The 25,399-nt window shown below is 41.5% G+C and overlaps 2 protein-coding genes across 7 annotated transcripts in view; one reads left to right on the top strand and one right to left on the bottom strand.

Annotated features, from left to right (window-relative positions):
- Nucleotides 1-23,287, bottom strand: part of ERG (ETS transcription factor ERG) — a 115,349-nt gene extending 92,062 nt beyond the window's left edge. For 3 of the 6 annotated variants that reach the window (XM_081908756.1, XM_081908760.1, XM_081908762.1), the window contains exon 1: nt 21,801-21,894. The gene's annotated coding sequence lies outside the window, so the exon portion shown is untranslated. Of the gene's footprint in view, nt 1-21,800; nt 21,895-23,052 lie in introns of those variants that run through there. The other 3 variants (XM_081908759.1, XM_081908758.1, XM_081908757.1) reach the window with 3 other exon arrangements.
- ETS2 (ETS proto-oncogene 2, transcription factor) overlaps nt 1-25,399 on the top strand; it is a gene marked incomplete at its 5' end in the record, with an annotated part of 328,432 nt that overhangs the window by 214,399 nt on the left and 88,634 nt on the right. The gene's annotated exons all lie outside the window — the stretch shown is intronic.

Below are 25,399 nucleotides of genomic sequence, written 5' to 3'. Positions count from 1 at the left end.
ACAAAAGGAAAAATCTCCACAGTTTTCTGTCTGCCTCACTCAACCCTCTTATTTAGGGGGTAGATATTTCAACAGTTATTCCTGAAGGGCCACAACACTTCACAAATACCTCCCACTCCAACCCCCTTCAAACATTTATTTTAATTTGTTTAAAATATCCATAAGCCACCATTCATCATGGTGAGCTGCAATAGCATTCACCTTAAAACAATAATTCCAATGCAATAAATGAGATAATAGATAAAACAATAAATATAAGCATTGTTGTTCTCTTGTTTAAAGGCCTAGATCCAGAAATGAGCATATCCCACAAACTCAGTGCAGGTATAAATTCTAGTTTGCATATACTGTTTAGATCTCCCATCAGTGCTGAATTGATTTTGGATATTCTCTCCTTTCCACAGAGCTATTCTTTTAGACTCATATAATTGTAGAGTTGTGAGGGACCCCAGGGGGTCATTGAGTCCAACTCCCTGCAATGCAGGAATCTCAACACGCAGTTGAGATCTGAAACCATACTGGACTCTGCTTAGCTTTGCAAATTCCTTACCTACCATCTTATTCCTCCTGGTGCATCACTCCAAAGATCCAGGTCTTCTCACTTAACTCCAAATGTTCAATTATATTTACACAATAAATATCCCCTAACCTCAGTGCAGGTATAACACTCCCATTCTCTTAAACAAGGCTAAGGGATGAAGAGTAGGCTGCATGGCTTTGTACTTCCTCCTCATTCCAGTGGGAATCTCCTACATCCCCTTCCGGCTTTAACCATGGTTAGGGCTTACTAACCTTCAGCTTGGATGCAACTTCTGAGTATCGTTCAAAAGTCATGTGAGTAATGGTAATACAATTCACCCTGGCTGTTTTATTGAAGGCCACTTATTTCCACTGTCTGTTTAAAACTACAAGTTCTCCAAAGCTCTGAATAATACAAGTTTGCTGTTTGTATCACTTAAAACAGCTGCTCCAAGAAGCCAGCCAAGAAAACTGGCAGCCAGGATTCTGCGCTTAAGAATTCACAGCTCTCAAAATATTGATCCAAGCTGTCAGCAGTTCTTGGGTCATTTCAACAGTCCATAGCAACCACTACCACCAGAGGTGGCAGTGATGAATGTTTTTTACATGCACAAAGTGACAAAAAAGTTTTCCAAGCGATTTGTGGTAGGTAATAAGTAATCATAGTCTCTACAGAAGAAAATAATAACAACTACCTTTCTACCCTATCTTATGAATAGGTCTGCATGCTTTGGCCAGGTGGATCATGTTTCAATTGCACATCTGATTTTTTTCCCCCAGCAGCTTTTCCTGTTCAGAAGCTGCCTGCACAGAACCCCCAAGTACACTTTGAACTTCCTCCATGTTCAGAAAAGCCATTTTGGGATTTAACACAATAGCAGTTTGGGGAGTGACCAGGGAGGCGAGAGATATACAATTCAACAGTGCAGTAGCAGTCTCCATTCAAAACGATCTTCCTCAAAATTCTCAAATGCTCTAAGAAGAATTTGAAGATTCCATGGGGATGGTTTCTGCAAAACTAAACCATAGAGTGTGTGCGGTGCCCTTTGAATCACAGCTCTTCTTTATCATTCTATGGATATAGGAACATTTCACATCTTCACATCCTTAAAAGACATATGTAGCTAATCATTGATGGGCTTCATCAGGCTGGGGCTGATAGGATAAGGCACTCTTCTAACCCTAAGACAGCCTGGGCAATGCATCAGTACAGTGGTAGTTGTTTTGCTTCACCCCACGTTTATTGCCAGCAGCAACACTGCTGCTTCCACAACAGAGCCACTAACCTGGATTGCTGTTAAAGGAGTTTATACAAATTCATGCACGATAAGGCCATCAATGACTACTATCCATAATGGCTGTATAATACCTTCTGTATTGGAAGTGATATGCCTCGGAATAGTGTGGCAGAGTGTTGTGCTCATGTCCTGCTTGTAGGGTTCTTCTTACATTCTTTCTTTTTATTTTCTAAAGTATATTCTAAATTATTTTATAAATTGTATGACCTTCACATACATGCCACTCTCTGAGTGAGAGGGAGACGGGTGGAGGGGAGGGGAAGAGAATGACTAGATGGAACTGCAAAAGTAGGAGTAGAGAGGAAGATTTAGTGGGACACTCTATGACCTAGTTTTGCAGCCAGCAATTTAGAAAGAGGTTTAAATGTGCTTACTCACTACAGCTGGTTATGAGAACTGTATAAGGGGGAAATATTTTTATCACTGCGATATCTGAGATGTGTTGCGACATAAGTTTCTACAGCAAATATATTCCCCATTAAAACAAGATGCCCAAACTGAGGAGCTACAAAACATTTTTGGGACTCGTTGGTAAACTTTGCCAGTGAAACCTATGAGCAAATCCCTAGAATTAATAAACCTTCACATGTGGCAAAGAAAGGAACAGGCAATTCTCTACAATTGTCTGCTTAACAGGTTACACTTCTAGCCAACTGGTAGCAATCAAGCAAGACACTGTAGAGGGCAGGAAATCTAAAATTAGGTTTTACTACCTATAATAGAGGATTTATGGGATAATTTAATTGGCAGTCTTGGGACAGAAACCCACAGTGGGGGGAACAAAAACATCTTTCTCAATGTACTCTATGAACCTTTCCTGCAAAGCACTGAAAATGAAGGCCCTTGGAAATCAGTTTAAAGATGCAATATCCCCCCCCCCTTTTTTTAACGCAAGGTAGTATGAAATAGGAGCAGAGACACTGAACTGAAACACATTATTTCCCCACTTTTCTCACTGGGAGAAACATTACATTAATTGTTTCTCTTTTTTGCAAACCATGTCTTTAACACATTGTATAACAAATAGCTCTTGAGTAAACAGAAGGCTGTAATTCACCCCAGTGCTTTCCTGACACCATAAACTACAAAAGCACTGCTCAACAGTTTGTAAATGACAGCAAATTGAATTCAGCTTTGTATTTGTTCATTCAGGGGCAAGTAGCAGTGGTTGTTGCCACTTACGCACAACCCCTATAAAATGCTTTATAATATCTTTTGTAGGGAGTTTTATTCTATGTTCTCAAAATATAAAGACAATAGTGGCATTGTAAATAAGCTTTTATTTTCCTGGGATAAACTGTAACACCTTTAGAAAAGCAACTTGCTGTCCTTAAGCAAAACAATCTACTTTCTCAGCACTCATGAAAATTCTGCCACAAAGCCCAACCATGTTATTAATTTCTTATTCACAGCTATCCTTGACAGCTGGCACATCTGTCCTTTTCTGAAGGCTGTAGCAGTTTTGGTACTTTTTGTGAAGCTAACACTTACTGTATAGGACATGAATAATATTCACAGTGGCTTGGCCCATAAACTTTATATTTATTTTAAAATTTTCTATCCACTAGGAAACTCAAAGTAGCTAACAGTTTAGCCATAAATAATCCAAACAAGCTCAAAACAAAACAGAGTCAAAACAAACAAGAGCAGTCAAGAATATCCAGCTCATCAGCATAAAAAACACACACACTAGTAAAGTCTCTAAACAGTCAAATTTTCACATGTTACCAGAAGGTGCTTAATTATGAGTTCATATGGGTCTCCTAAGGGAGGGGATTATGTAGAGCATCAACCTGAAAAGGCCTTTGCTTCTTGTGCCTGTCCAAATCAAAGAGTTTTCATTGCAACAATAAATAACCTTTAGGCTGCAGTATAAGAAAAGCAGGGCTACTCCACTGAGCCCTGCTAAGATGCTCCCATCAGCAGTGCCACCAAGAGGTAGAAACATGGATATGAATGTACTGGGCTCACAGAGAGCAAGGGTCCTAGACTCCAATATTTCTATCTCTCTCTCTCTCGCTCGCTTTACTGAAGAAAACAAATACACTTAAGACTGATATAAACATGAGAATACTCAGAAACCAGCATGAGAACATTGGGGTTGTGCATGGGCCCCCAATTCACAGCTCAATCCAATGGTTCTGAGTAGCCCCAGTCAGACCCAGGTCAACCCAGACCAGATCTAGACAGCACACAGATTTAAACCTGAATAATCAGGGTTTAAAATCTCTACCAATTGGCAGTGGCGTAGCGTGGGGGGGTGCAGGGGGGACCGTCCTCACCGGGCGCAACATCCATGGGTTAGGGGGCGCAAAATCCATGCGTTAGGGGGCGCAAATTACTTGCCTTGCCCTGGGTGCTGACAACCCATGCTACGCCACTGCCAATTGGTAACCTCCAGGCTGGATTATTTCCAATGCACTCTATATGGGACTTGCCATGAAGACAACGCAGAAACTTCCACTGGTCCAAAACACAGCAGCACCTTGCTGGCTAGTATTCCCTTTAAAGGTTTCAAAACATCTGCACTGGTTGCAAGTTGGTTTATGGGTGCAATTCAACATGCTCACTTTGGTGTTTAAAGCTCTAAATGACTTATGCCCCCAATATATGCAAGACCTTCTTCTTCCCTATAGTTCCTCTTTAGGGTGTTCCATAAGCTGTGTGAGAGATATGTCTGGAACCATGAATGTATAGTTTTTGGCATATGTTGAATATGCCTTTTTTCCCTGGGCCACTTGAGTTACACTTTTAGGGCCCAACCTATTTTTTCTGCTCTATTCTGATACGTTTTTAATGTAATTTAAAAACTGATTTTAATATTGTATTACTGAGTTGTAATCTATCCTGGGACCTTGTGCTGAAGGGCAGGTAGGAAATGCCATTAAATATATTGGTACTATCTTCTATGACTGAATACAATTTGGATTTGCAATGTATGTCACAGACATACTACACGTTTATTTGCATTGTTTTTTATTCTTGGACTGACCATACATACCCACCCACCCCTATATATACTGTACATATCTGTCAACTGACTACAGCAGTTCATGCACCTGATGATGTGAGTTCTGCTCCATGGAATTTATATAACAATAATTCTGTTTGTCTTTAGGGCTCTCCAACACTCAGCTCTTCCTTTTATTTGTCATGAATCTTCCAAAATCCAGCTTCATTGGACAGCCCCAAGTTCTAGCACTGTGAGACTGTGAATTATCCTTTTTGTGAACACTGGTCAACTTTCTTTCCTTAATTTATTTGTCAGCATTTCCAAAGTGCACATGCTTATAGTCAGTAATATTTCCATCTGATGATTCTTATGGGATGATGGAACTAATAAGCCAAGGCATTCCCAAGTCTAAATTAATTCTGAACAGAAATACAAATACGGGATTTGCTGGTAAACGCCAAACTAACACGTAACAGTTTTCTTTAAAAGTTGAATCAGAACTTTCACTTTGTCTTTCTTTCTCACTAGGCAATTGCAGCTCCTTCCATAGCAAGAAGTTCAAAGCAGAAAAAGAATTTCCCAACAGAGAGGTAGCCATGTTTCTTGCAGATGAAAACAAAAAACAGAAACAGTTGCCCCTGAATGTTGTAACTGCATGTATGTAATTTTCAAGAGGCAATTGCATTTTGAAGTTTGAAGCTTTGAATAGCTGTAAGGCAAGGCTTACAGCTCAGCTGTGCATTAGCATTATTTGCATTCTTCTTCTTGAATTATTGAGTTATTTTTGCCTTTTATGCAGTCAAGATAAATAAAGGGTGTTGGAAAGTCTTTAAAATAAACTTTGTTTAAAAAGTCTCTGGAGAAAATGGAAGGTGAAATCTGAGTGGTGCTACTAGGAATTAAATATATGCCTCTGTTTCCATGAGAAATAGCTCTGTCTGTATTGAGGATGTATGGCATAGCTGTCAACTTTTCCCTTTTCTTGTGAGGAATCCTATTCAGAATAAGGGAATTTCCCTTAAAAAAAGGGAAACATTGACAGCTATGATGTATGGTTGTATGTGGCTCTGGTCCCTCTTGCTACTGGATTGCAGCCCCCAACAGCTTTCCACCAAAAGGAACCACACCTCTGATTAAATCCTTTAGCTCAGGGGGTAGAGAACCATTTCTGACCTCAGGGTCAAATTTCCTTATGGGAAACCTTCAAGGGGCCACATAATATTACAGATATTAGTTGAGAGGGGGTTTGGCCAAGCAAGAGTCTTGGGCACCAAACAGAGTGCCTTAAAGGCCATATTTGGGGTCCAGGTCTGAGGTTTCCTATCCCTACTTTAGCTCTAGAAACACATATGAGCTAAAGGCATTGGCACCCAATTCTAGCTAAAGTTGTTGATTGCTCTCATGACCAAAGGGCACACTATGATTGCCATGAAATAGGTTTGATCCTGGCAACAGTGGTTTCTTCCTCCCCTTCTGCTACCAACTGAGGTAAATAAAATTGTGGCTAGTGGTAATAATTGGTTTGAAAATAAGGGATAGGCTAATAATATGGAAAGTGTAGAAAGGCTTTTCAGTATAGCACTATTGACAAGTAACACTCGACTTTTTAAAAGGTATCATGGCACCACCTGCCTCATAGAAGTCATATATTCTATAAGTCTCTATATCTTGTTGTTTTTCCCTTCTTCCGCCTGACCACCTCACAGCTCTTGAAAAATTAGCATCACAAACAATGAACTTAACAATCTCCTCCCCTGCTATTTAAAAATATGGGTGGGAGACGGTATAGACAGTCACCAACACAGGGGAAAGCTTTGCGCTGAAATATTTTTCCACATACAGTTTTTAACAAAACAGTGCTGTTTGAGGAATGGAAGTGCAAATAACCACGTCAAGACCACGTCTGCATTCACATTGTGTCATACTGAACTGGGTCCGTACGGTTGCTTTCATAACATATCTATTGAGCTTTCATCTCAATTTGCATGAAGTTTGTGGGGAGGTTAGACAATGTCTTCTACTTATTGAGCATTTGTTCCAGTTTGCTTGCAGGGAAGTTAGACAGTGTTGCATCAAGCAAGCTTATCCCATACTTTCCAGTGTCCACTTTTCCTTATCATAAAAAGTCCGATTTTCTTTTTTCTTTTCCCTCTTTTGGCACACAGGTTTGTTTGGCAGGAACACCTACTGAACTTTAATTGCACAATCTGAATTTACTGGTATATGATTGAAAATAGCAACAGTCTGGAAGAGCCAGCACCCTACCTCTCAGTTCTTAAAGCATCAATCCCCTTGTCTGGAAGGGAGAAGGACTGATTGAAGTTATTTTACCCACCTCCATAACAGATAATCAACACTGTCAAAATTCACAGTGCTGACCATCTGCTGGGCAGAGAGATCCTGGTGCAACATAGTCAATGTACAGCACACTGCTACAAGCAAGGACGTCTTTATTAGGACTCTTATTTTTTTTATGTAGAACCATATGCTGTGTTTCATGAAAAAGCCTCCATCTGTAAGCATCTATGTTTCCATTTCATTGGAGTACTGTTCAGAGAGCAATAATTCACCCTGTATTGCTCTATTTCTCTCATCATTTACCCCAATGTGTTTTTTCTTAGATTGATTTTCATTTTGAATAAAAGGCACAAAAGCAATTTTAAAAGAGGGAAAGTTTCTATTTTTACAAAAATAGAAAATATCATATTCAATGTAACACAGCTGCATAAAACCATCAATAATGCCGGCTGTGTATGTATTATAAGCACAGATAGCCTAAGAAAACACTCCAGTTCACATCTGGTCTTGAGCAAAAAATACCACAAGAATAGCATATAATGCCCTACAGTAACTATCCAAGACACTGTTGAAATACCTCTGTCCCTACTTAGTCAAATATATTTGGTGAAATTATTACATTTCCACTTTATATTTTCATGTTGGATTCATCAAGATGTATGAACCCTATGCCCTTTGGGTGTATGGACTCTGGGCTCTTTATTAAACTTAATAAAACCTAATGAAATTGGCAGTGATTTGTAGGGGATTGATCCAATATTTTCTGAAGCCCAGTAAAGCCTATAGCTATATACCGGTACATAGCATGATATCCATTTAACCTGTTGAGTAGCTCTACAGATTCTGTTCCCATTCTGCTGCTAGAAGAATGGAAAAAAGAAAGTTTCTAGGTGTGCTTATAAAATAACAAGAAATATGGAAATGGTCACAGAAGGTCAGTCTCTTTGCATCTCTTTCTTTCTGGCCATGGTCAAAGCATTTATCCAGTTTTCTGCAACCTGCTGCCTGCTAGGTATAAACATTCCACACGATCACTGTCTTGTTTGAAGACACCTTCAATGTGTGTTCTGGTCTCTTGGGTTTTAAGTCCATCTAGTCAGCTAAACTCACACCCATGCCACATTTTCAGGTAAACTAATCTTCAACTTTAGCAATAACTTGAGCACAACTCGAATAGCAAGTGGCACATTGATGCAGGTGATAAAATATTAGCTGTAGAAGAAGGATTAATAGAAGGCCGAATCTAACTAAGATAAAAGAGAAGGTGTGGACAAAGTGAAAAGATAATGCAAAGTCAAGCCCTTCAAGCTACAACTTGGAGTGGCAGAGTACAAGGGCAAGGGGGTTGTTATTTTCTTATTCTGAAGAGAAGAGATCTAAACACAATTAGATGTACCAGACAGGCACAACCAACAGATTCATAATATTAGAAAGCTCTGTGGCCTATCAGATCTACAAAGGGAAATTTAAAACAGTTCTAAATGCAGAGACTAGGGGACAAGATAATGAAACATACAATGCCTAGCACTGGCAGAACGGTATGTGTTAGCCCATATGCATCTAGTGTGTCAAGCCATCTATGGCATAGATAGCTTGCTACCAGGAGTGGTGGGGCAGAACAGCTGCTGCTTACCAGGACAGGCAGGGAAGGTTGGTGGCATGGTTAGAGCTGTGTGGGCACACCAGCAGTGCCAATCTGATGCTCCCTCCAGTGAACCCACATAGCTACAACCTTACCACAGCCCTGCCCTGCCCTCACATCATTATGGCGAGCAGCATTGTAAGGAGAGCAGTGGCAAAGTTGTGGCTGTGTGGGTGCAAGAGTGGAGTATTCCCTGGCTGTGTGCCTGCATAGTCCCAACTGCACCACCATTCTGCTGCATCTGCACCCCGTTTCAGTAAGTGGTAGTCATACAGCTGTTGGGAGTGCAGCAGTACAGCACCAGCCCTCTGTGCCAGCCACTACCATTGCCAACACTGCACATGTATGCGCAGGCACACACAGAAGTGCATTTAAATGAGACAGCAGCCACATGAAATACATAGAATGTGCTGCAGTACTGCCTCATCCTTTTCATCCACCAGAAATCACACTGAGCATTTTAGGTAGACTCTGTGAAAGTATTCCTTTATTTGCTGATGGACTGTATTGCTTCACTCTGTTTGAATGCTCCTCCAATTATTTAGTTGGTTAATTAAGCTCCTTCCATATCCAAAACAGGTATATCAGGGAAGAGGGTACTGGGTTAGGTTTTTTCCTGGCATGCTAGTCTTATATGTGTATGAAGTTTTTATGTAGGGAGATCACCCAAACATTAAGACTTTTGCATTTGGAATTTAAAGTGGCAGCACTAAACATATCACATAAGCATGCCAATTGCAAGTCTCAGCTCTCACTCTTAAAGACACCAACATTGTTGAAGGTGCTTCCAGAACAGACCATAACACCCCAGCTACTAGGAAAGTCAGCAAATGTTACATTGTTATATCCAGTGGATTGAAACATCTTGCAACAGACACAAATAATCTACTTTATAACTCTAGGCTGGAAATCCAGCAGAAGCTAAGCCAAAATCACACTTGTAAGTAACAGAAAGCAGGTTTATGGGAGTTCACCCTTCATAAACTTGACTCATGCTTACATGGAGGGGGTTGGGATTTGAAGGACCAGGTGTGCAGCCTGGGAGTCATTTTGGACTCACAGCTGTCCATGGAGGCGAAGGTCAATCCTGTGTCCAGGGCAGCTGTCTACCAGCACCATCTGATACGCAGGCTGGGACCCTATCTGCCCGCAGACTGTCTCACCAGAGTGGTGCATGCTCTAGTTATCTCCCGCTTGGACTACTGCAATGTGCTCTATGTGAGGCTACCTTTGAAGGTGACCCAGAAACTACAACTAATCCAGAATGTGGCAGCTAGACTGGTGACTAGGAGTGGCTGCTGAGACCATATAACACTGGTCCTGAAAGACCTATATTGGCTCCCAGTACGTTTCCAACAATTCAGAGTGTTGGTGCTGACCTTTAAAGCCCTAAACGGCCTTGGCCCAGTATTCCTGAAGGAACGGCTCCACCCCCATCATTCTGCCCGGACACTGAGGTCCAGCTCCGAGGGCCTTCTGGCGGTTCCCTCACTGTGAAATGTGAGGTTACAGAGAACCAGGCAGAGGGCCTTCTCAGTAGTGGTGCCCACCCTGTGGAACGTCCTCCCATCAGATGTCTAGGAAATAAACAACTATCTGACTTTTAGAAGACATCTGAAGGCAGCCCTGTTTAGGGAAGTTTTTAATGTTTAATGTTTTATTATGTTGGGAGTCGCCCAGAGTGGCTGAGGAAACCCAGTCGGATGGGCGGGGTATAAATAAAATTGTTGTTGTTGCAGAGGCAGCCATCTTTGCAGCATGGTTGTATACCCCTTTAGCAGGCACGGCTAGAAAAATGGTTAAGGTACTATCATGACACAGGCAGAAAGCTGACATTTGGAAAATGCAGCACAAGATAAAATCCAAATGTAGAATTTGAAGTCCACCTCATAATAGTGACCAACACTCCAGCAGTGAACAAACCAAGTCATAAAAGCAAGAGGACAGAGGATAACAAAAATCCCGCCCACCCCATGTCACACTAAATTTTAAGCAGTGGGAAAGAACTGCATGCTGGGATACCACTCCAAATGTCATCATGTGAGTAGTGATGGTGTGATAATGAAAACTGCGGGGAAATTACAGCACAAAACTCCCACAATTTTCTGAGTTAATGGGGCTGCAAGTGGATTTTTTTCTGGAAACAACCAACATGGAAATGAGTACTAAACTTCCACTAGATTTCCAGAAGTGGCTGTTATGTCCTGTGAAAGATCACATAAGATACAAAAAATTCCATAGGTAAGGAAACATCAGGAAGACAGGATAAAGTGCTGTGTGAATGCAGCCTGGATCAATGTTTTCATTGAACTATCCACCTGTAGAGAAGAAATCCATCTGAAGTGGAATTTTCTGGTCTTTCTGGTTAGAAAGAATTGTTAGAAATTCCTAAGCACTGACACCAAATGCAAGTGCCTCCTAATCAGTCCTTCAAGGCCAGTGTAGTGAGAACCAGTTAATGAGGACCTGTGATGGAAGGGGGTGTTTGCTCGTTCAAGGTGGGAGAGGTCTTGATGTCTCGAAGGTTCCTTTAATCAAGCATCATGATTGGTTACATCAAGTCATGGGATACCATTTCCTCAAAGTCTGTGCATATGGATTCTGTCTCTGCACATCCCAATTAACACTAAAATTAGACCAAGTCACTGCATATTTTCAGTTTCATATCATGCCCACTGTATACTCTCTTTTCCATATGGGGCATGGAATGCAGGTGGAATTCAGTGAACAATTCCAAATCTAACTACTGTTGCCTTACTACTGCAGGTTGCCCAAAATAGATACAAAGGAAATATTAATTTTGTCAAGAGTACTCAAATTGATTCCCCCCCTCCAATTGGTCTCTTTTGCACAACTTGTGTCAAACTTAATAAATAAAATGCTCAGATCCTGCAAAGTCCCCCCCCCCCCCGTTTTACTCAGTTTTCCAAGAAAAGTGCCTGAGCAAATATGCTATTTTAGTAAGAGTTTAAAAGGCCATTATGGTCAGAAAAATGACTGTGTAAAAATGGCACCTTTTTACTTCACCACTCTATTCACTGCAAGTATTCTGAGTCATGTCTGCTTATTTTAGTGCTCAAAATAGGTCTTTATTACTTTTCATTCCTTTTTAGCCCTGCAGTACCAAAACAGGAGAGAGAGAGAGAGCTGGATGGACTCCATTCAGTCGAATGCATCATCAAGAGACTTGTTAGCTAAGTTGCTGTTGCAAAATCTTTACTCCTGGTGATGTTTCATGAGCCAAGAAGCACACAACTCGGCATTCGATTCCCAGTTTGCATTTGCAAGGCAGCTAACTAAATAAATCACCCTTTTATGAGAGAGAGCTGGACAAAAAAATTATTATAGGGAAATCACTGAGAGACACCTACTCCATGTCTCACACCTCAGAAAGCAGGATATATTCTTTGCATTTCTGTTATCTTTTAAGTCTCACTTTATTAATTTGGTCTCCCCCCCCCCCTCTGTACCTAATGCTATCTGTACCTATATCCATACATATAATAGTTAGTTTCTATTTGATATAGTTACATCTGCAAGGCAGCATAACATCAATATTAAAAATATGTGTAAAAGCTAAATAAAACAATATAATCAGCAGCAGTAAAACAAGTGGGCCTGAATAAGACCACAAAGTCATCTGCTATTACAAATTCTCTGCAAAATAGCAGAATTTTACATACAGTGGTATGCAACTAAGATTTATTCAAAGCAGACAAACTGAAATGAATGAACATGACTATGTTAGATCCTTTAATTTTAAAATGTCTACTCTAAGTAAAACTTAGCTGAATACCACCATACACAGACACACACACTTTCGTCAACCTCATAATTTTCATGAAGTGGGCTTCTGCCTTCAAAAACTTGTGTTGTAATAAACTACTTAGAATAGATCATCCAAGTTGAACTTATGGCATGTTAGCTGTGCTCCCTGCATAAGTGTGCCTATTTCTCTCTTTTTTTACTAAAATAGGGCTGTTTTTTCCATAATTTTTGCCTACTACTGTTCTTCATTTTACCAGTGGTAGCATAGTAAGACTATATTGGCCACATAAGCAACTGGCTCAGTGGTGTTTGAAACATACAAAATGGCAGGTGAATGATGCTCAGTTATTTATCAGTCATAGTACTGGCCCATCACTTAACCAACTGTGGTATTTCACAAGATATATTTCACAAAGGTCTGAATGGTAGCAATGTACTATGCATACTGCCTCTACTGAAAAATTAAATGCATTTGCTGCATTAGATAAAATGATAAGTCTCTAAATACTTCAACATAAAAGCTAGCATTACTAAGCAATATCTGCTAGTGTATATATAGTCAAGTCACTGCAATTTCCATTTTATTTGCCAATGCTGGTTAAGAAAGGAACATGGGCTCTGCCGAGGGGATACTCAGCTGGTGCACAAGACTAAATGACCACATCATGGTCATGGACAACATCGCTGTATTTATTTCCTTACGTGAGGAAAATGCTCCACAGAATCTCATACTGAAGACCTATACTGAAGATACAACATTGTGGGCAGGATTCCTGTACTGCAGACAGCTGAACTAGATAACCCTTGGGATCACTTTCAGCTGTGCAATTCTATCATTTTATGAAACGAGGACCCGTTACACAGGACACCTTGCATTCAAATGCACATCACTATGTGAATATCCAGGTGCACATCCAAATACAGCCTGCAGCTTCAATCTAGCAAGGGAATCCCAAACTTGGAAGCTACTTCTGCTACTTTGTCCCTTGCTGAAGAAAGACAGGATGAATGTGCATAAAAGAGCTATTGCCTTCATTAAAAAACAACAACATTGTAGTGGTTCTCCTTTATCTGATTTTGAACTCAAGAACTAAGTTTTTTGAACCAACCATATGAAACCCTGAAAAATAAACTAGAGGCACAGCTCTGAGCACAGTCTGGGGCTGTGCACAGTGCAGTCGCACCACTAGTGTGGAAAACAGTGTACTCACTGCCACAATCCATACCTGTCCTATATCTACCCTGTCGTTTCTTAGGAAATACTGTATTTTGATGCATTTCCCCCCAAAACACTATCAATCCGATTTGAGAAAAGGAATGATGTAGCTATTTTTTAAGCCAATTAAGCCAACGTACACACAGCCACAAATAAGAAATAAGCCCTTTTAAGAAAGCATGCCATTATTTTAAGTTCAGTTGCTTCGGATTTTGAAACTGCTCTGTACATTGTAATGAAACACACTGGTTTATACCCAATGCTGCACCAGCGGTTTTTGCTGATGCAATGCATCTTTCAGTTTCTCTTTCCCCTCCCCTCCCCACCCAGCAGACACACATTTTATTCTCTGAACCACCCTGAGACCTCAAGGTATAGGGCAGTATATAAATTCAATAAATATTAACAACAACATACACAAGCACTCACTCACTCTGCTCTGGAGCATCCCTCAACTCTCAAGAACTGATTTTGAGGGCATAGGGGGACTGGAGGGAATAAAACAGGAAGACTTGATTGGGTGCGTGGAAATTCCAGCATTTGATACAGCCCTTTAGGTCACAAGACCTGACCAGTACATATGCAGCACCCTACAATCCTGAATGACATTGGTACCTATAGAGAACTGTCCCATTCATAAACCTTTAAACCTTTATAAGTTGCTATTTCATAAAGATCAGGATAGGAAATTCTTGACAGTAGCACCACAGCTTCACTCCAACTGTCCATTGCTGTCCTTCAAGAATTGCTGACCTTCCAAAGATTATTCTATTCAAGCAAGCCATGGGTTGCAGCTATCTATTTTCAGGAACACTTAAAAGAAACTAATAAATATTCAGTAGATGTGTTTCCCATCTCCCCAAAACTAATAATAATAATAAAAAATCCTTGTCATTTTTCTGAAGGGTCTAAACATCTGATCTAGTTTGACCAAGATTTTCTGCTATCAAACCCATGTTCAGGCTCTGCCCTACAAGATTTTGTCTTTGTTCTGTCCCCAGTTCTACCTAGTATTTTTGAATGAAAATTCTGGCAACTCTTTTAAATAGTTTTAAATGTAACTTGTTTATTTTATAATATTCTGGAAACTGCTCTAGGATCACTATAAGGGCAGGTCTACAAATATAATTAATAATAGATGTGGAGCAGAGCATCTAAAAGTGTTGGGGCAGACTGAAAGATATGTGGCTGATCAAGCCTACAAGTGCTTGATTAATCATAAGCCTGACCTGAAGTAGCCAGTTCTATTGTGCAGGTATTCAAAATGTTGTTGAAATGTCCAGGGGTTTATCACCTGCATCAGTGTTCCATGGTTTGCCTTTCAGCAGTTTACTTAGCAATGCAATTCTATGTATACTTGCTCGGAAGAAGTTCCTTCTGTGTTCAATGGGGCTCACTCCCTATTAAATGCATTTTGGATTGCAGTCTTTAGTTGTAGTGCTAAAACTGTAAGTACACAAGCAATGTACAGGTGGAATAATTTCCTTACACAAAGAGTATCTCATAAATCTGAAGGAACCCACTTATATGTATCATATAAAATAAAGAGTTCAGTTTTGTACAACAGAACTAGCAAGGCTGCTACCCTGGAAGTCCTTGTAGAAGAGTGTGTTGGAGTTTGTCACCACCCCTCAGTCCACCCCACCCCCACAACAGTTCCTTGGCCTGTGACAAAGGACACTTCTGAAGTTCCCTGAGTTTCCAGGACCAGCTTGTCAGGTGCCACTGGGGGAGGAGGGTGTGCTGTCAGAAAGAACAAACTCAAAAGCCCTGTTGTGAATGCAGAGCTCGCTGCCTGGTGCTCTGGATCAGGGCCATAAGCTTGAGGGATTTTCTTCTTCTTGGAATCAAGTTATGCTGAGAAAGAGATCTATCTGATACAAGCAGAATTCAAATGCAACATATTTCCAGTAACAAATCTCTACTTAAAAAAAGAAGAAGAAAAACACCGACACAGAAAATGTGGTAATAATATAAAGCTTTTTTTTTTGGAGGGGGGACCCTTTAGGGCACAATCCCAAACAGAGGAAATTCCACTGAAATTAATTGGGGGGGGGGTTGCCTTCATTCAGATATGGTATGGGGCCCAAACCTTTGGCAAAGTCACTCATGTTTATTCTAGATCAAGTATCCTTTTAGTTCTCCAGTCAATGTGAAAAATGCCAGACCCAAGGGGATATTTTATTTTATTTTTCATTATAAGTACACATTTGTGACAATTGGCTCTCAGAGCAAACTTGAGTCCAGAGATGAAAACACCCCCTGGCATTCATTGTTAAATTAGTATTTCTTGTATTCAATCAAACTTTCCAGATTATACACGTACATACCACTATAAAAGTATAAATAGAAGAAGTTAAAATGCAGCTTACAACAAATACATCCAGAACACCCTATTTAGATATATACCCTTTCATTTCCCCACCCCCACCCAATTCCCTACTTTTTAACTTGCATGTATATTTAGCCAAGTAATTTTAGGCTGCCAACACTATACCTACAATAGTCTTACTATGCTACCAGTAACATATTAAATTTTGTTCTATTCTGCCTTTTCACAGAATGCCAAATGAAATATGAGTTCATGGGCAGCATACAAAGAGAACTTCTAGGGAGTTTTTGATGTGCATCACTGAATGCTCTGCCTTTCTTAGGTGTATAGAATTGGAGTTACAGTAAGACAGGGTCACCAGAGGGGCTCTGCACTCAGTATAATTTCCTTGATATAAAGGTAAACCACAGAATAAATTATCATAGAATTAAAGCATCACTGAATGAACTCCCAAGTTAGGGACAAATATCTTTATACTACATGGTAGGAATATCCTGCCGGTGTTTATTTTATGAAGGTGAAAATCTCTTTGAATTAAGCAGATGTGAAGAATTCCATAAACTGCATGGTAAACAATCTACACTGTAGAACTAAACCATTGAAATCAATGAGGCATATACTAAAGGATTAGGAGGAAGCTGGATTTGGCCCATTGTGTCCAATATTGCAGATAATGCCATATATGTAATTTCCAAAAAAGAAAGCCACATGAATGTTCAGACTGCTGCATGGTCAAGGTTTCTGTCTGTTAACTTAGACCTACTACTACTTAGATCCAAGAGGGTTGGAAGTGCTACTCTATAGTTTGAGGATGACAATATGATGGAGCAAGGTTCATCTTAATCTGCATTTATTCTTCATTATTAGGGAATTGTGCATATATGCTTATATGAAAGCATTTCTGAAAGATTATCAGTAACCATTAATTTTGGCATGCAAACAACAAAAAAGAGATCAACAGCGCCGACTAAAATACCCTTTTCCCCCTTCATTCTGATGAAGCAAAATTTATTTGATGAAAACTTTCAGCAACAAATGTGCTTCTGCTGCTGCTGCTGCCAGATTTGTGGCAGCATGAATAATGTTCCCCAGTTGCTGCTGGATGGTAGCTACTATTATTTTCCAAGATCGAAGCTGGCAGCCAGCAGCTACCACTAAGAAGAGCTATTGCTGCCATTGCCTGTAAGACCCACATTTTGTCCCCCTTAAAAACTTCTGAAATCTCCCCGTCCCCTTTGTATTCCATGACCAGGACAACAAAATCAGGGGGTGGGGTGGGGTGGACGTGCACTCAGCAAAACTCTAGTTTTCTTTTGCATTTTGGGAGTATAGTTTTTAAAAGTAGGGTTAGCATCGTAGCCATTGACTGGTCAGTTGAAAATACTGGACAACCATCAAATACTGTAGAACTTCCAAGACTGCTACTGTGTAGAATCTACACCATAGGGGGAAGCTAACTTCCATGATGGTGTTATCCTTTAGTAAAGGCAGGGATGAAGGCAGCTTATTCCCAAGCCCTGCTACAACAAGGTGCAAAGTTAGAAGCACAGAAACGTTTCTTCCATTGCCTAAATAAGGGATGGGAGAGCTGTGGATTTGCAGTTGTTGGTGGTCTACAGCGCCCATCATCATCCCTGAATATTGGCCACAGAAGTTGGAATCTAACAACATATGGAGGGAAGCACAAGTTCCCCCCATCCCTGGGCTACCTGAAAGGCATCTCCAGAAAGGAACACAAAAAGTCATCACTGGCAAACATCACTGTCTAATGAACAAAATTTCAGACCAAGACTAGAAAGACCAAGTTCTAAACCTTAATTAGCCACAAAACTCATTAGGTGAAATTGGACTAGTCACAAAATCTCAGCCTAATAACCCTCACAGGGTCATTGTGGGGTGGATGATGTATGCCACCCTGAGGGAGTTGCAGGAAGAGCAGAATAAATTTATAATAAAATAAATAATTCATTTCAACTTTTTCAAATTAATGTCAGTGGTAGCTATCTAATTTGCTTTATGTAATCTGTGCATATAGAAAACCTGTTGATTATTTTCTTTGTAACTCTAATAACACAAATACATGAACATTATTTCACCAGATTTGACAAAATCTATATTGACTGGTGAAGTGCAAAACCCTATTTTAAATTTTAAAAATTAATTATAGCTTTTGTCGACTGCCTCATCTACTATATATTTTCCAGATTTCTAATTCAAACCAATTAGGCTACAAATGTAGATTACTTGAAAAATGAGGTGCTATCAATACGTTATTTATATATAAACGCTTCTACGGAAAGAGAATACTCTCAGTCAGCTCAATTAATGATGTAAACATATTGCATTTCTTTTTCGGGATGCATTCAGAATGTCAACAAATTTAGGCTGCAATCCGAAACCAGTTTACCCAAGAGTAAGTCCCATTGATTTTAGTAGGACTTACTTCTAAACAGACTGCAATCCTATACTTACTTCTGGGTAGACATGTACAATAGGAGATATATAGGACTGTGCTGTGAGTGTTACTTTTTATCAGTTAAAATACAGCACTACAGTAAAAAACAACAACACTTTAACTGTGGCAACAGTTTCAATTGATTGATAAAGGATATGCACAGATTTCATAGAACAATGCCATAAGCACAATCATAGGAGATCACTCTGATTAAAATCAAGCTAATAAGCCAAGTTTGAATGTGCATTTGTTTATTAATTAATCATACTGATTAATTTTTTCCACTGCTAAGAGAAAGTAATATATTTCCAACAACAATATTAAAGGCAAACTTTGTGTCTATATGTATTTTGCTTTTGTAACATGTCATTGCTATGCAGTTATATTTAACCATCAAAAAAATTAAACACAAACTCTGCTCAAAGTGTTTCAACACAGGAAAGAACTGAAATCCTGCTAAAGATATATAAAGAAATATATTAAGGTCCAATGTGATTAAGCAAGACAGCAAAAAGTAACAAAACTGAGTACCTTGCAAAACAGCAAAATCCTCAGATAAAAAGCTAATTACATATAAAACTAACCATGACAGATCATTCATACAGTTCTTGCAGTACTATGGGATTTGTTTGACTTTGGGGAGCAGATGTGACAAAGTAGAAGAGCTATACAATGTTGTAATCTATGAAATACTATTTGAACATTTCCCCCATTCAATGAATCCTTCATACGTATATTTTCCCACACTGGGTTTAAATAAAGTGACCCAAACAATGCTAGCTTGCTGCCCATTGCTGCCTATTATGACAATAAAAGAATTGTCATGTTTTAAAGTATTAGCTAGTTAGTAACAGCTATATTCATTCCTTTTAAACTGTCCTTCTTTAAATGCACAAAGATGTCCAAAAAAACCTTTGTATCATGTCGTGCCAATGATAAGATGGATTTTATTTCTAAAGCAAAACATAAATGCACCTAAGTTAATAACAGTATATTCACAAACCAGGTAAAAACATCTTAATGGAGTTTAGGGTTGGTTCTTTATCTGAACTCAAAGCGCTCTTTGTCTGTTGCTTCAAACAAACCATAGATGTGTGCTTATAGGGTTAAAACTCAGGAATGTGACAGTTCTCCATGTGCAGTCTATAGACCTAACTGTTCCACTTTCCCTGGTGGGGCTCCAAACTACATGAAAACAATGCAGCACACAAACTACTATTCCGACACTGAAGGTTTTGTTAACTCCACAGAATGCTATTTAAACCAGAATTGTTTTGGGGGTTTTTTCATTTTAAACGCAGCAATTACAGTACTTGGGGTTTCTAGTGAATACAATCATGAATAGAGAGAAGCCTTTGCTTATTTTACCACATACTGAGAGCATCTGATAAAATGATTTATATTTACTTGACAATCACCTGATCACAGAAATTAATTTCCTGTATCTGAGTGTGCCATTTGTGAAACCAAATGTGAGCCTTTTACCAAACTCAAATCTGACCCTTATTCATTATGTTACTTCAAACACTTAAATGCTGGAGAACAAAACTAAGAGTCTTTTTACCTTGGACAGGGAGTTGTGCAGATTTAAGAAGGCACCATTCTATCAGTTAATTGAATGATGTCTTGTAGTTACCTACAAAGTGTGTGTGCATGTATGCGTTTATGTACGCTCTGAGAGATGCAGAAGGGGAGTAAGAATGGCGGTGGGTCTGAAATGAAATAACTGAAATGAATGAATTTAAATGTAACTGATTAATTTTACTCATTCAGACATAAGTGACAAAAGATCCTGACTGAATACTTTCAAATGCAGCAACCATTCTGAAAATAAAATTAGCAAAATGAAGAACTGAAAAAAATAAAAAGACTGTTTTAAGAACTAAGGCGAGTAAACTTACGCATCCACAAAATCATACAGCATTCTCCACTTAAGCAACAAATAAACTTTTAAGAATTGGTTTAAAAGAAGGTAGAGCCAAGTCAAGAAAAAATTTATGGCTGAGGGAAAAGGGGGTGAGGTTGGGGCACAGAGGGAACTAATAAGAAAAACCAGGTAGTAACTTCAAAAGTGCAGGGTGTTCTTTAGCACTTCACATGTGGCAAAATGAATGTATAAACTGTGTGTTTTCCACAGCTGCCTTGGATGTTGCCCAAACATGTGTACAGTGCCTTTTGGCTTAACTACATTCAGATGAATTTTTAAAAGAAAAGTATGACTTCTGCAGGTAATTTTTAAGAAGTACTTCAGCAAGTGGCACTACCAAGAGAGAAAGGGCAGAGGAGGAGGTATGGTTAAAAAAATGTGGTCATGCTTAATCTTGTCCTCCAAAAGAAGAGCACAAGCCATCCAAGTATGGTACTCAGAGGCAGCTAGCAACTGCTTCGAGGATTCAGCACAGTAGCACACACAAAAAGTATTGTCTCCTTCTACACTTCCTGAGCTGTGGGACCACCAGCACCTTCTGCCAGATCACAATGCTTCCCCTGTCCTTTCTTTCCTTCTCTTGCCCCAGAACCTGCCTCTTCCCTTCGGGTCCTGCATCTAGGGCAAGAGCTACACACACACACAAATGCATCCTGAAAGATGCCTTGCTATATTCGGAATTCAGTATTCCAGAAAATCTTTACACTGCATTGGGGCTGAGCTCCAGGTCCTCCTTTCAGATGCATCTGAGGAAGGGGATTGCAGGACACAACCCATTCAGAACCGTGCTGGGACTTTAAGAAGCCACAAAACTGCCCTGGTTCTTTTCAGTGCTAACACTGTGTCCGGGGTACCTCTGAGCATGTGCAGAGCTCCTTTCCCTTTCCCCCTCCTCAAATAAAGACAGACCCTCCGACCCATCGGGGAAGGTCCAAGCAGGAACCCAGCCAGTCAAAAAGAGTCGGAAGGGTCATCTGCCTGCAATGCAGGAATCCTTTTTGCTCAACGTGGGGCTCGAACCCGCGACCCCGAGATCCAGAGTCTCACGCTCTACCTACGGAACTATCCCAGGCTCCCTTCTCCGAGCCTCGAAGACAGTCGCCGCAGTCGAAGCGCTCCAAACACCTGGGCGCTCCGAGACTGGACCGGGGCTGCGGGGCGTCCGAGGTGCCCGCCGAGCTTCTTCCTTCCCCCCATTGCGGAGCCGAGGCAGCGCGCCCAGAAGTTGCCCGCCGAGCGCAGCCACCCTCACCCAACGCCCCCCCCCCCGCCCTCACACTTCGCTTTGCCGCCCAGACGGAGAGCCTCGCGCAGGCGCCCGCTCCCTCCCTCTCTCTCTCCCGCCACCTACCTGCGGCCCCTCGCTCGCTCCCCACACGGGAAAGCACTTACCTCCCGCCCTGAAGCGGAGGGAGCGCACCCGCAGCAACAGCGTCCGGCACCGGGACTGGCGGGAAAGAAAGGCTGACGGAGGAGTTGGGGAAGTCCCGTCACCCCCCCCCCCGCTCACACGACGTCTCCCCCCCACCACCACCACTCCGCCCGACTCGCGTCAGGGCTCAGCCCCGTGTGGCGGCTCCGGCCTTCGAGAGCAACCGGCAGCCTCCAATCATGGCACGGCGAGCGTCCCACCTCCTCCCCCACCACCACCCCGCGGTCCGACTGATCCCCTCAGCGAGGGCGGCCCGTCAGGCCTCCTGAGGCAGAAGCGGCAGAAGCGAGCGCGCCACACGCGCGAGGCGGCGGCGCCTGTGTTGACTTAGCGTAGGCTGCGCGAGCCGGCGGCTCCCTCCACATCCACGGGACTCGGGCCACGGGCTCCGGTGGGAGGCGGCTTGCCGCGCGCCCGCCCGCCCGCCCGCGGCGAGGGGCTCTCGGTCCCCCACCATTTCTGTGGCGAGAGGGGAAGGGGGTCCTTGGCTCGCACGTGGGAGCGGAGGCGGCTGAGGGAAGAGCGCGCTAGGCGCAGGGCGCCGCGGGGAGAAGGTGCGCGTGGCCCAGTTCGCCTTAGGCCGCCCATGCCGCGAAGATCGCTTCAAAAACAAAGCACGCACCTTCTCCCATAGCCAACCATCCAAGGTTATCGATTTTAAAGCTCCTTCGGTGGGAAGGACGGACCCAAGTGACTGGAAGATGGAGAGGCGAGCGGGGAAAGCGCCAACTTTTCGAGAGTTTGAAGAACTTTCTCCCTGCCTAGCCACGGACCTAGGTTTATTTTACTTTTTTGCTACAGAGCTCTGGGCAGGAGCTGTATAGGTTTTAAATATTCTAGGCTAAAAATGCCCGGACACCGTTTGGTGCTGAGCGATGCTCCCTTCAAGAGGGAGCGAGAGCTCTTGGGGTTTACTTCTGAGTAAACGTGCTAAGGAAGATCCAGCTGGAGGAGGGTTTTCAAACACCACCCGGCCGGATCCTAGACAGAAAACGCCTCGGCAGCGACGACCTGAGGTTCAGAAAAGAGCTCAGCGTGGGTTCAAGGCAGGCTAGGGAAACGCAGCGCGCCGAGAAAGCTCGAGTTGTAAACAACCGAGTGCGCCAATCGTGCCCTGTGAGAACGTCTGGGATCGGTCCGATTTTCACCACCACCACTCCCAGATCAGCTCCAGTACTAGGGAAAGAACAGCCGTGCAGGCTGCGATCTTACCGTGATGCCTCTTCTCCCACGATCGTTGCCATCGCATTTCCCTTCTCGGGACCGTTTTCGTCACCAAACCCCATTCATGTGTTGCTTCTCCTGGGCTGAAGCCCTGAAAGCTACCTTCCTTCTTTCTTCTTTTTTTTCTCCCCCTCCTTCTGCTCTGAATCCCAGCTACGAATCCCAGCTGACAGTCCAGGCAGACGCGAGGGCGAGCAGGCAAAGAAGAAACTCGAGTACTCTCTTAATTAAAAAACGAGCGGCTGAAAGTGTCTTGGGCTCTCCTAAAAAATAAAAAAATAAAATAAAAAGCAGAGTTACATAATGTATTAATTGGTTGCTATTAACGCACTTTTATTGAGCATAGCACACAGAAGTCTGATTGTGAGCGAGGAGTGTTTTCAATGAAAGTGGAGTTATTTTAGCTGCAGACATGTTTACATTTCTGTGGTTTAGTCTATAACTTTCTCTTTTTCTTGCTTCAGAATTCTGCTCCATGAAGCAAAGCCCTTAGCTCCCAGACATTCCAAAAAGTCTGCCAAAATAACAGAAAAAAGAGAGATTTTCTTTTTTAAAAAAAATAAAAAATAAAAAGCAGCCTCACATAGACCCCCAAGTCTGGGTCAGGCAGAGGGCTGTATACCCCCTCCCCACTCTCTCTAGTTCAAAAGCCTTCAGGGCTCCATTTCCTGTTTCTAAAGGGGTGGGGGGGATTAAGTGCCTCTACAAGTAGTGATTTTTAGGCACTCCCTAGAACAGATCTAATTCTGAGTAATTCTGCCTATACCAATTGACAGTATTACTTTCCGGCAACAGCCTTGTCTCACAAAGGACAAAAACCACATGAACGATCTCAGTTTTGCCCCAGTATAGCTTCCTCGTATATGCTAGCTATTTACTGCGCACCAGAGTTGATCTGAAGCACCTGTAATGTGCAATGTGCACCAGCAGCATCTGGAAGATCAATTTAGAGTGCTGCTACGGTGCTGAAACATGCAAGGATTGGAATAAGAGCAAATTTCTCCACATTGATTTTCCATACTACGAAAGGCTGTGAGGGGGGGGATCCTGTATATATTATATTATGGCAGGTCACCAATGTACACAACTTGTCTGGCCCTTGTTATCTTCTTTATGCACTAGCATTTCTAAAAGCAGGATTTATAATTTTTCACACATTTTTTTTCAATCTAATAGGATAAATTCACTAGATGAGCGCAAGTTTATATGTGACATAGAAAGAACAGGTGTTTGACACTCATAATGACAACCATCAAATACCTCCTCCCAGATAGCTTTCCTTAAAGCCAAATCAAGTTGCCCTAGAAGGTTCTATGTGGATATTTTGTGGATGGCATAGCAATACACTGGGGTGCTCAAATATGAAGGCACTACAAGCAATGCAAGCCTAAATGGCACCAAGTAGAAATCAGCCTGCACTGCAGCCATAGGCTAGATGATTGTCCTGACAATCATAATAATCAATGTGTTATATAGTCATTTGTTTGTTTGTTTTTATAAAAAAAGAATAAGACCCTGTTAGGTCCAAGCCCTCACAAAACAGCTTCAACCACATAAAACCACAATGAAAACCAACCACCAAAAACAGAAAATGCAACATATTTTAAAAATCCATTTATTTGGCTCTTATGTCTTGCCTTTCCATTATAAAATAACAACATCTAAAAAATGCAAACAAACAATGACTGTGATCATCTTTCTTGGGCATAAGCTCTGTTGAGCTCAATGATGAATAAGCATACATGCTATCATGTATACACTGTATAAGATTATGTTGTAAAACAATCCCATTTCCCTTAAGCCAAGTAAAGTGCCTAATGTTTCTAATGGGTAGTCTACTGAAGACTTATGAGTGCAGTAGGCTGAGAATGGCCACTGTCACATCAGCAAAATATGGTTCTGGGAGGTGGAAATGGTTTTCTGAATAATGTCCTTTCTGATTTCAGATTTATGTCTGTGTGTATAGGGGTCAGCAAACTTTTTCAGCAGGGGGCCGGTCCACTGTCCCTTAGACTTTGTGGGGGGCCAGATTATTTTTTGGAGAAAAAAATGAACGAATTCCTATGCCCCACAAATAACCCAGAGATGCATTTTAAATTCTACTCATGTAAAAACACGCTGATTCTCGGACTGTCCATGGGCTGGATTGAGAAGGCGATTCGGCTGGATCTGACCCCCGGACCTTAGTTTGCTTACCCATGGTGTATATGCATGAAGAGAAAGAGAGTGATCGAGATCGATAAACTAACCTCTTTGTACTGTGCTGAATGCAGAAAGGCACTGCTGACAGATGATAGTATATATCATGTTGGAAGGTGAGCAGGTGCATGTAATG

This window comes from Podarcis melisellensis, assembly GCF_964234715.1.
Source record: "Podarcis melisellensis genome assembly, chromosome: 4".
Lineage (NCBI taxonomy): Eukaryota > Metazoa > Chordata > Lepidosauria > Squamata > Lacertidae > Podarcis > Podarcis melisellensis.
This window is presented reverse-complemented; position numbering and strand designations above follow the sequence as displayed.